Source organism: Phyllobates terribilis, unplaced genomic scaffold (genome assembly GCF_046119375.1).
Source record: "Phyllobates terribilis strain yellow unplaced genomic scaffold, ASM4611937v1 Scaffold_14__1_contigs__length_39327217, whole genome shotgun sequence".
NCBI lineage: Eukaryota > Metazoa > Chordata > Amphibia > Anura > Dendrobatidae > Phyllobates > Phyllobates terribilis.
In genome coordinates this window covers 5,906,166-5,918,269 of record NW_027362774.1, presented here as the reverse complement: position 1 = coordinate 5,918,269, position 12,104 = coordinate 5,906,166, and positions in this window count along the sequence as shown.

The window sequence follows — 12,104 nt, the reverse complement described above, 5'->3', positions numbered from 1 at the left end:
ATAACTACTATAATACTGCCCCTATGTACAAGAATATAACTACTATAATACTGCCCCCTATGTACAAGAAAATAACTACTATAATACTGCTCCGTATGTACAAGAATATAACTACTATAATACTGCCCCTATGTACAAGAACATAACTACTATAATACTGCTCCGATGTACAAGAATATAACTACTATAATATTGCCCCCTATGTACAAGAATATAACTACTACAATACTGCCCCTATGTACAAGAATATAACTACTATAATACTGCCCCCTGTGTACAAGAATATAACTACTATAATACTGCCCCTATGTACAAGAATATAACTACTATAATACTACACCTATGTACAAGAATATAACTACTATAATACTGCTCCGATGTACAAGAATATAACTACTATAATACTGCTCCGATGTACAAGAATATAACTACTATAATACTGCTCCGATGTACAAGAATATAACTACTATAATACTGCTCCGATGTACAAGAATATAATTACTATAATACTGCTCCGATGTACAAGAATATAACTACTATAATACTGCTCCGATGTACAAGAATATAACTACTATAATACTGCTCCGATGTACAAGAATATAACTACTATAATACTGCTCCTATGTTCAAGAATATAACTACTATAATACTGCTCCTATGTACAAGAATATAACTACTATAATACTGCCCCCTATGTACAAGAATATAACTACTATAATACTGCTCCTATGTACAAGAATATAACTACTATAATACTGTTCCTATGTTCAAGAATATAACTACTATAATACTACCCCTATGTACAAGAATATAACTACTATAACACTGCTCCTATGTACAAGAATATAACTACTATAATACTACCCCTATGTACAAGAATATAACTACTATAACACTGCCCCAATGTACAATACATTTCTGTATAAGACTGGAGCTTTATTATATCCGTCTTGGCTGACACCATGAGATCACAATTCCAGATGCAGAGCAACCAGGAATGTTGAATTGAATGCCAACTGGCTAGAAACATAAAAAAACGAGCTGTAATTTTTTAGCGATAAACATAAAGGTAGATATAGGATTGTAAAAAATTTCAAGAATATCCCCTTTAAGCAAAACTTTTTACTGTTTGACGTTGAGCAGCCAACAGTTTTTATAGCTCCGCTGTCGTGTTGCATCGGAAATGTTTGATAAGAAGCAAAATAAAATTGTAATGAATGTTTACTGTGATTTTGATATAAAATGTAATTCCGATCGATTGTCTATCTGTTTCTTTGTATAAATATATTCCTTTTTTCAGAAATTCTGTAATTATCATCATTGATGAAAAGTCACCTTCTGCCATAATTTTCCTCCTTTTCTTAGAATATTCAGAATTTTGGAGAATTCCACAGGCGTGACTCACCTTGATATGTATCACATATGCATGTTGCATATACAAGTAACCAATGTGACCGGATCAAGCACGCAATTAAAAGGTGTCAGCATCAGGAGAAGGTGAGAACGGTAGACGGATGCTTTCTTCCTTGGCCTTATTCTACATTTCCGCAGTAGTAAAATGAAGAGGATAAAGTATTTCTCGCTGCCCCAGTTAAATATGGAGAGTTCTTGATCTATAACCCCAATCTTCTGAAACCTACATTTCCTTCGGTGATTTCTCCGAAGAATTCCTCTTGGGGAATTGCTACTTTGTTAAACATGAGGGACTTCCCAAGACTCGTAAAAAGAAGTATTACATGTCTTCCAAGGGCGTGGAGATGAATATCTTATAGGGTCAGGTTTTCAGTCTTCTTGAATCGAGAGAGATCACTGAGATTAATGTGATTCAGAGGTAGAGCCAAGAAAACTTGGATTTTCCCATAAGATGATTGGGCAGTTGAGTAACTTGGCACTATCTAAGGATTGGGCACTGAGAGCATCCATCTCCATTTTTGGGATCTGCCAGTAGAGCAGATCGCCTTCCTCCAAATGTCATCTCTAGCACGAAATATCGGAACTAAGTTTTCCTTCGACAGGGATCAAAAAGTTTATTGAAGCCTAAATTCGCCCAACCCCTTGGCACCGAAAACCCCAAGTAAATGCCAAGCTTCCGCATTGTCGAACTTGCAATTATTTGCCCCATGACTCTTCATTTTGGACTATCCTAAAGTCAGAAAGTTACACCTCCTCTGAGCATGTCTAGATTGCTCCAAAATTGGCAACTAGCCTAAAGGTTGGTGCCCACACTGGCTGCCCACTTTCCAAACTTTTGGGGAGTGCTGAGTAAAAAGTGACTTTTTGAAACATTTTGCGAAACTTGGAACTTTTTTGAGCTTCAATTTACGCCAAATATAGGTGTGATGTACTATACGGATCCATAATTGGGGGGCCAGTACTGAGCTTAAGTGACAGCATCCGGTTGATGAAGGAATTGTCCTTATGTCCAACCATTAGAGCTGGGCAATGTGGTCAACCTACTGCAAGGCTAAAATTGGGTGACGTAGAACTTCATTGCCATGTCATGGTAAGCCATATTTGACCAAGAGTGAGGAAGCTCCATCTTCTTCTATAGGGCCATGGAAAAAGATAAGATCGGCTTTGGTTGGTCCCATCTTCTAGAAGTAGAGAAGAAGTAGAGAGGAAGTCGTGTGGCCCAACCATCCGGTAAATTAAAACGTTCTTTATTAGTAATTCCTTAAAAACAGTGCATCCATCCAATAATGATGTTAAAACCTGACTCATTTCTGGCAATAAAAATGCCCTTAATGCTAGGATACCTATGAACTTTTTAATTTACTGGATGGTGGTGCTTCACGACTTCCTCTCTACTTCCATTTTTTGCTGTTCTTGACCACCGCTCACAGGTCTCTCGACTTTTTATCTTCAGGCAAGCGTGGTGAGCTTTCATTCTTTTGGTTTAGTCCCATGTGCCTTTACCATAGATGGGACAGACTGGCATAAGACCACCTTTAAGGAAGCTGGGTGGCATTATTTTAGCTAAGAGAATGGAGCCTTCAACAATTCAGGATATGTGGATTCTTCATCACTTACATGACATCACCAGTGATGACTAGTTGCTCTCGATTTGTCATTTTTGCATTGGAGCTCTCCAAGAACCATTATGACTTTTGACCTAACACCTTGGAGGAGGAAGGGTGAACTTTATGGACCTAGGACTTTATTCAACCTATTACCTATGGACACTTTATATGCTTTTTTTTCAATACATAGATCCTATAAAACAGTATGACATCATGACTCGGAGATCACATCACCAAGGATTAGCCCGTTGTCCTTTGAAGCCCTCTGACAATCACGTCTCTCCAAGAAACAGCGAGAGATTCCATCGCCTTCCATCTCCATACGATATGTATGCACAGAATTGTTTCTCTTTTTATTGTCAGCCATTTATTTTTTTACTTGGAGCCATACTGAGATCATGACGGGAATTTTAAGTTTTTCATTTGCCGACTTTCTAAATGGGCAGACTGACGTTGCTAGATTTGATTAAGCAGATGTTACGAAAGTTTGCTGCCTTGGCCATGATGGCGCAGATTGATGCTAATAAGCTCGGAAACACTGTCTTTTCACGGAAACAGGATTTTTTTTTTCATGGGTATTCTGGGATCTAAAGACCCCAAACAGTTCTAGCATATAAATCCCATTGGTAATCACAGTGACAGTAGCAGTTGTGACTCTGCGCTGAATACAAAGTAGCCGCGCTTGACAAGTAATGTAATTCTATGTGGAGCTGGGGAAAATGACCATGTCGCCTAAGAGAGGAACCAATCATTCATGTATACTAAATCAGATAAAAGGAAACAATGTATCAGTATACAACATAAGGGGGGGATTTATGGTCGTGGCATGTGCAGTAGCTTGTGTGTATGCATTCAATATATACTATTTCCCTTTATAGGACTTTTTGGTTAAAGATACACCTTACACCCTATTGGGTATTAATTGGAGAGGTGTAAAGATCTTCCTCTATAAGCCAGAAATTGTCTCCGACTCTGTAAGACTGCGGGAGTCCATCAAAATTGGTGGCCCATTAGTTCCAGTTCAAGTAGCAAGCTGTTTCTTAAAGGGAATCTGTCACCAAGTTTTTCCTACCCCATCAAAAAGCAGCAATATGCAGAGACCTTCTGAAAGTTCTTAGAATGCTGAGCTCTGTATAACCACGCCCACACCACTGATTGGCAGTTTTCTGGTGGGGGGGCGTGGCTGGACTACATGGCAGCAGCTTTACTAGTCCTCTAGTGATAATCTCCTGCAGTGATTTTATCAAAACTACAGCAAGCAGCTCAGTAAGTGACACATCGCTGAAATCAGGGTTTCTGCTCCTACATTATGCTACTCTCAGATTAGGCAGATTCTCTTTAAGTGTATGTGGGGTCCTTTGCCTCAACTCTGCTTTACAATCAACTTATTATAAGGAGTTCTAACATGCGCAATAGGGTGTCTAGTTTGGAAAGCCCTTTAAATTTTTTTTAAACCTCTTTACTATGCATATCTAGCCTCGGACTGGACCATCGGAGAATAGGAGAATCCTCAGGTGGGCCACCAACCTGTTATATGAGCTGTACTTAGCACTATGTACAGACAAAGGCAGCAGCTTACTCATTTAACAATCAACCTAATTTATTAATCTAGAATTTTGTGAATGACAATAAAGTCATATTTGCATGTTCCTGAAAAGTGGGGAGGGATGTTATTGGTGGGCCATTGGCACCACAATCCGACACTGATGACATCCCTTTAAAATACTGATTGTGAGCATTGGTTTGCTGGATTCTATTTTCTATCAGGCCTTCCAGTTCCTTGCAGGACTTTCCCCTGGTCGTATAATTTTGTCCATATCATATAAGAAAAAGAGTGATGAGGCCATGATGATCTTTTATGGGACATATGCCACTGGGGATTCAATAAGTAAGTAAGACTATGGCCATTGGATTGTGCAGTACTTTATTGTATTACATGACATATCTGAATCTTTCCGCTCCTGATTACATTTCTGGTCACTTTGACCAAAATCAATTTTAAATGGTTAATGTCATTTTAACAAACTCTGCAAAAATCAATAGTACATTGTATTAGATAAATCTGCTTCCCTTCTCCACATATGAGCCACTTCTTCTCCGTTCTCTGACTTGATCGCTCACTCTGAAAAATGGCTAAAATCCATTTTGCTCAAGACAAGACTGCCTACTAGATCACTAAGAGATCAGCTTACAGCTGCCTGTTGAAGTCTGTGACTGGACAAGGAGGGAGGAAAATTGACAAAGATAATATTGCTGCTTTCCAGTAAATATTTATCTCATACCACAGATGGAATCACAGCTATGCTGCTCAGCACTTCTGTATTATTTCCTCTAAGATGCTGCATAATAGTACGTGGTTTAACTTACATGAGCTGCATTCACAGCTAAACTGCTCAGTACTGCTCTCTAATGTCCTCCAAGCTGCTGCTCTCAAGTAAATATTTATCTGACACCAGAGCTGGAATCACAGTTAAACTGCTCAATACTTCTGTAATATGTCCTTCAAGCTGCTGCTCTCTAGTAAGTGGTTTAACTCAGATGGGAACTGCTTTTACAGCTAAACTGCTCTGTACTGCTCTATAATGTCCTCCAAGCTGCTGCTCTCTAGTATGTATTTATCTCACACCAGAGCTGGAATCACAGTTAAACTGCTCAATACTCTTGTAACAAGTCCTTCAAGCTGCTGCTTTCTAGTAAGTGGCATAACTCAGAAGGGAGCTGCTTTTACAGCTAAACTGCTCTGTACTGCTCTATAATGTCCTCCATGCTGCTGCTCTCTAGTATGTATTTATCTCACACCAGAGCTGGAATCACAGTTAAACTGCTCAATACTCTTGTAACAAGTCCTTCCAGCTGCTGCTTTCTAGTAAGTGGCATAACTCAGAAGGGAGCTGCTTTTACAGCTAAACTGCTCTGTACTGCACTATAATGTCCTTCAAGCTGCTGCTCTCTAGTGCGTTAGCAAACCCCAGAGCTGGATTCACAGATTCATTGCTCAATATATCTGTATAATGTTCTCCGTGCTGTTTCTGTGCATTCTGATAGGGGATAAGGAATTTAAGTTTATAGAGAAAGAAAGAAAAGAAAGAAGCAAAGTAAGAAAGGAAGAGAGACACACAGATTGTGTTCCTACTCAAGAACTGGATTCACAGCTACACTAATCAGTACTGAAATATAATGTCCTCCATGCTGCTTCTACTGCTATATTGTGTTAGGGAAGAAGGAAGTTCAATTTATAGAGAGAAGAACAAAGAGGATAAGCAGATTGAGAAAGGCAGAGATGTAACATGGGTACTTTAGATGCTGCTTCTGAACATGTGCCACATAGATATAGGAGAGCAAGAATTCCTCATGTCTGTGTGTGTTCCTCTATGGAAGACATCATAGCAGTTATTTTCCACCCACTAGCTCAGAGACAACTGAAAATTAGAGATGCCGACTGAAGAGGGGAAATATCGTGAAAAATCCAGAAAATAAGTCATGCAATGGGCAGAAATAATGTTATACTTCATGTACACACATGCCAACTTATACCAAGTACGCTTCATGCTTTCATTGCCCCCCTTAGGTCTTGCTTGGACAGCCCTTATACTAGTCTGCATTAGTGATGAGCGAGCACTAAAATGCTCGGGTACTCGTTGCTCCGGTCAAGCACATTGGAATACTCGGGTGCTCGAACCGAGCAATGAGCCCAATGTAAGTCTATGGGAGACCCGAGCATTTTCAGGCGGCTCCCCCCGGCGGTCTGCAGAGGGCCGAAAAATTACCCAAATCGATGGGAACAGTGCTCAAATGACATGAGAACAGCACGGGGAAGATCCCTGGAAACATTTCTGACTCCCAGGTCACTGCTGTCAACAACGTGGTCAGAGTATTACACCACTTTTAAGGACTCACAGTAAAACATACAAAACAAAACCAAAATGGATTTTCCTGGGAAATATGTTAAGGAACATCCTTTCCAGGGTAATGACTTGTGTATAAGGCAAAATAAATCACAAAAATCAAAAATACTCCTCCACAACTTGAGCTATGTTCACACGTAGCGTTTTTGATGCTTTGTTGCACTTTTGCATTGCTTTCAACCAAGACAAATGCATTCACCAGGAAATGTCATTTTAACATTTTACAACCTTATCTGGCCATGTGGTGTGTGACACATCATCAGACACCAGTGCTGAAAAGACATGGGAACAGCATGGGGAAGACTTCTGGAAGCATCTCTGACTCCCAAGTCACTGCCTAAAAGTGTGCCCATCATAAGTGATCCTTGGCGCATGCTAAGATGCCTCCCGCCAAGCACCTGTCATTGCAGACTTGCAACAATCACTGTCCACGTCCTTGTCCCAGTGCAGCGTTCAGTTGTCCCTACCCCATTCCTTGAAATGCAAGCGCAAGTATGCAGCCAGCCACCCACCCACCCACAGGCTGCATTACTATACTGCCAAATTTCTGACAGCTGCTTGCACTTGAAATGTGGCCTTTTAGGCTCGTGTAGGCGGAAGCTTTTCATAACCTCATGCCGGCGGCGGCCGGGTGTCCATACTCGGTCCCCAGCCGCCACTATATTTCTCGGTATCGCCTCCGCCTTCCACAAGCACGGGTCCCACAACATTACCCGTGCCCTCCCCAGTGCACTTACTGGGAAGGACCGCCTAACCACAAACACGTGGACAGGTGAATGTGGCCAGGGACGGTACGGAAACAGCCCACAACTTTTTTTGCTGAGAGTTGTATTTAGCTCGTTGAAAGGACTGGCATAGAGGGAAACCGTATGTACCCTGCATGTCATTTCTCCCAGGAAGTCCTATAATTGAGCTTGTTGCAGAAGCAATGGCAGCCCGTCCAACATCAACTCACACTTGTCGGTGGTGCTTTGACACACACACATCTTTCTTTGCGCATTTAATTTCTTGAATACAGAGTTGGACAATGGCCTGAGCTGTAATGCGTTTTTTTGAGAAATAACATGCATAAGCATGGCCGATCCACATTGAAAAAGCAGTCATAGAGTGTCCGGGAACCTTCCCCCACACTTTTCTTAGCCAGGGCTGCTTTTCGGTAGGGTTGGACGGGCCCACCAGAGAACCGGAGACTCCTCCGGCGGGCCTTGGCTTCTCCTTCAGGAGAGTTCATAGTGCCGAGGTGAGGCCATGATGATGATAGAGGCCACCATTTGCTTAGTTTTCTGTTACTTGGAATGCAAGTGCAAGTATGCAGCCAGCCACCCACCCACAGGCTGCAATACTAAACTGCCAGATTTCTGGGCAGCTCTTTGCACTTGAAATGTGGCCTTTTAAGCTCGTGGAGGCAGAAGCTTTTCATAACCTCATGCCGGCGGCAGCCGGGTGTCCATACTCGGTCCCCAGCCACCACTATATTTCCCGGTATCGCCTCCGCCTTCCAGATGCACGGGTCCCACAACATTACCCATGCCCTCCCCAGTGCACTTACTGGGAAGGACCGCCTTACCACAAACACGTGGACAGGTGAATGTGGCCAGGGAGGGTACGGAGCCAGTCCACAACTTTTTTGGCTGAGAGTTGTATTTAGCTCAGTGAAAGGACTGGCATAGAGGGAAACCGTATCTACCCTGCATGTCATTTCTCCCAGGAAGTCCTCTAAAGCTGCTTGCACTTGAAATGTGGCCTGAACATTACTGCTGGTACTTTTCTGTGGGAATTTGCTTGCCTCCTACCAGCCTGGAATATTTCCAGCAAACTATGGTACGACGCCATGGTATTAGCACTGCCCCCAGTACCAGTAGCGAAGCCATCTCCAATTTCCTTCTCAGGAATTTTATTTGGTAGACTGAGTGGCTGCCCAAATACATTAGTTTCTCACAAAGGAGCTGAAGATAGAGTGGCAGTAGGTGCAAGTTTCTCCAGCCTGTTAGATATTAGAGGGTGAACGGCAGCACATTGGATCAGTGGTTAGCACTGAAGCCTTGCAGTGCTAGGATCCTGGGTTCAAATCCCAGCAAGGACAACATCTGCAAGGACTTTGTATGTTCTCCCCGTGTTTGTGTGTGTTTCCTCCTCAGTAAAAATAGAGTGTCCCTGAACCTTCCCACACACTTTTCTTAGCCAGGACTGCTTCTCGGCAGGGTTGGACGGTCCCACCAGAGAATCCTCTGGTGTGCCTTGGCTTCTACCTCAGGAGAGTTCATGATAGCGCTAACTTTGCAGCTGCTATGGGGCTCTTGAGCAGGTGAGAAAGGTTAGCCCTCAGAATCAAATTCTCTGGTGGGCACAATGTTTTTCAATCTGAAACTGCTTCTCAGTGGGAGTTGTATTTCACCACAGCCATATTCTTTAGCTCGGTGAAAGGACTGGCATAGAGTGAAACCGTATCTACCCCGGCTGTCATTTCTCCGTCACCAGGTTCCGCCCATTGTCACACACGACCATGCCTGGCTGTATGTTCAGCGGTGAGAGCCACAGATCAGGCTGCTATGTTACAGCTTTCAACAACTCTGCAGCGCTGGGTGGTTTGTCAGTTAAGCATTAAGCATGTTATCTTCAGCACAGCCTGTTGCCGCTTGGCCAAGGCAGTGCTGAAGCGCTGTCAGCTTGTGACTGATGTGGTCATTTCGGAGATGGAGGAGGAGGTGCATGAGCTGAGCAATGTGATTACATTGAGGTTAAATTGGTGACGCTGTTTTTTATACTAAAGAAAGATCCTATTGTTTTGTTTACGTTACTTTTTAAGACAAATGCATTCACCGGGAAATGTCATTTTAACATTTTACAACCTTATCTGGCAATGTGGTGTGTGACACATCATCAGACACATTGTGTTTTATTTATGATGGAGGGACTCTGAAAGTCATAAAGCCTATTTTTATAGGGCCATCAGACGGCCCTTACTATTCTTAAAAGGCCAGCAGTCGGCCCTAGCTATTGTTAGAGAGTCATCAGCTGGCTATGCTTTGTTGTTCCCATTATTAACAAGTGGGTCTCCTATACTGTTATTGCGTATCCAGTGACTGCAAGGGCTGCCAAAAATTTGGTCGCAACGAATACCCCTTTGAAGAGACATAGAGGAGGGTCTCAGTAAAAAAATTTTTCCCATTATAAAGGAGCGGGTCTCCTATAGTGGTAATGCCCATGCTGTGACTGCAAGGGCTGCCAAAATTTGGGAAAAACCCCACTAAGAATTTAAAGACACAGAGCAGGGCCACAGTAACGACAAATTCCATTTAGAAAGGAGAGGGTCTGCTATACAGTTATAGGGTATGCAGTGAGTCCAACGGCTGACGAATTTTAGGAAAACCCCACTAAGAATTTAAAGACACACAGAGCAGGGCCACAGTAACAAGGTACGACATGTTCCCATTAGAAAGGAGAGGGTCTGCTATACAGTTATAGGGTATGCAGTGAGTCCAACGGCTGACGAATTTTAGGAAAAACCCCACTAAGAATTTAAAGACACACAGAGCAGGGCCACAGTAACGACAAATACCCATTAGAAAGGAGAGAGTCTCCCATAGTGGTGGCCTATGCAGTGAATGCAAGGGCTGCAAAAAATTTGGAGGCACTTCAATGCCCCTTGGAAGAGACGTGGAGGAGGGCCTCATAAAAAATGTTCCCATTAGAATGGAGCAGGCCTCCTATACCTGTAATGCCCATGCACTAAGTGTATGGGCAGACAAACAATTACCCCTGGGGGGTATACATGAACATACTGTATAAAAAAAATTTTTTACGGGCATCATAAACACCCTTTAAAAAAATTATGTGGGTGTTGCATCACGGACCACGGTCACCCTGGTGATATGGTGGTGGAGGATGAGGAGAAGGAGGAGGACAAGAGCAAATAGCCAAAATCAGGAAGCGTATACCCATGTGTGGGTGTGAAAAGGTGCATGGGAATACACCTCCCAAGAAAAGACACTGGATTGGAGTTTATGCTAAGCTGCTATCATTCGGTGGTGTTGAGAAGTCTGGCCCAATCCAGCCCTTGTTTATTTTTATAAGAGTCAACCTGTCAGCATTTTCAGTTGACAGGCGGATGCGCTTATCAGTTATAATTCCACCAGCGGCACTAAAAACCCGCTCTGATAAAACGCTGGCGGCAGGGCAGGCCAGGACCTCCAAGGCGTAGAGAGCCAGTTCATTCCACGTATCCAGCTTGGATACCCAATAATTATAAGGCACAGCGGAATCACGGAGGACGTTGGTACGGTCGGCAAGGTACTCCCTCAGCATCTTCCCAAACTTTGCACTCCTTGTGAGAGTACCCCGCGCCTCAGGGCCTGTGCGATGGGAGGGTCTGAGAAAACTCTCCCAGAACTTTGATAGTGTTCCCCTGCCTCTAGTGGATTGAAGTTGTGTCTCTCTTGCCTGTACTCCTTGGTTGTCCAACTAACTGTGCCCTCTGCTGCCTGCGTTTTCAGGTGGGAATTTTTTTAATAGTTCCGCAACAAGGGCCTTCTGGTACTGCCCCATTTTTGTTGACCTGTCCACCTCAGGAATAAGAGATATAAAGCTCTCCTTGTAGCGTGGGTATAGAAGTGTCACCAACCAGTAATGACTGTCACCCAAAATTTTGAGAACACGAGGGTCATGGGAAAGGCAGCGTAACATAAACTCAGCCATGCGTGCCAGACTACTAACAGGCAAGACTTCCGTGTCCCCACCAAGAGGATGACTGACCATGCTCTCCTCCTCCTCCTCCTCCTCTCTGTCCTCTGGCCATCCATGCTGAGCAGACAGTATGACAGCTGTGCAGGTAGTACCGTCTATGGTGCATGAAACTAGCTCCTGTCCTTAATCCTCCTCCTCCTCTTCCTCATTGTCACCCAATCCACATTGGTATGAGATGAGGCTTGGCTGTGTGTAATCACCCTGTATGGTTCCTTGCTCCATCTCATCGTGCACCTCCTGCAATGCATCCTCATTGATTGTGAGCAGAGAGCGTTTCAGAAGACAGAGCATCTCGAGCAGTAAGATGCTCGGGCGAGTACCGAGCAGTAGCGAGCATGCTCGCTCATCACTAGTCTGCATCCTTTATGCCATCTCTTATTCTGCAATAATACTAGCAATGTAGGAATCAGTCGACTTGAAGCTATCTATCCCTTAA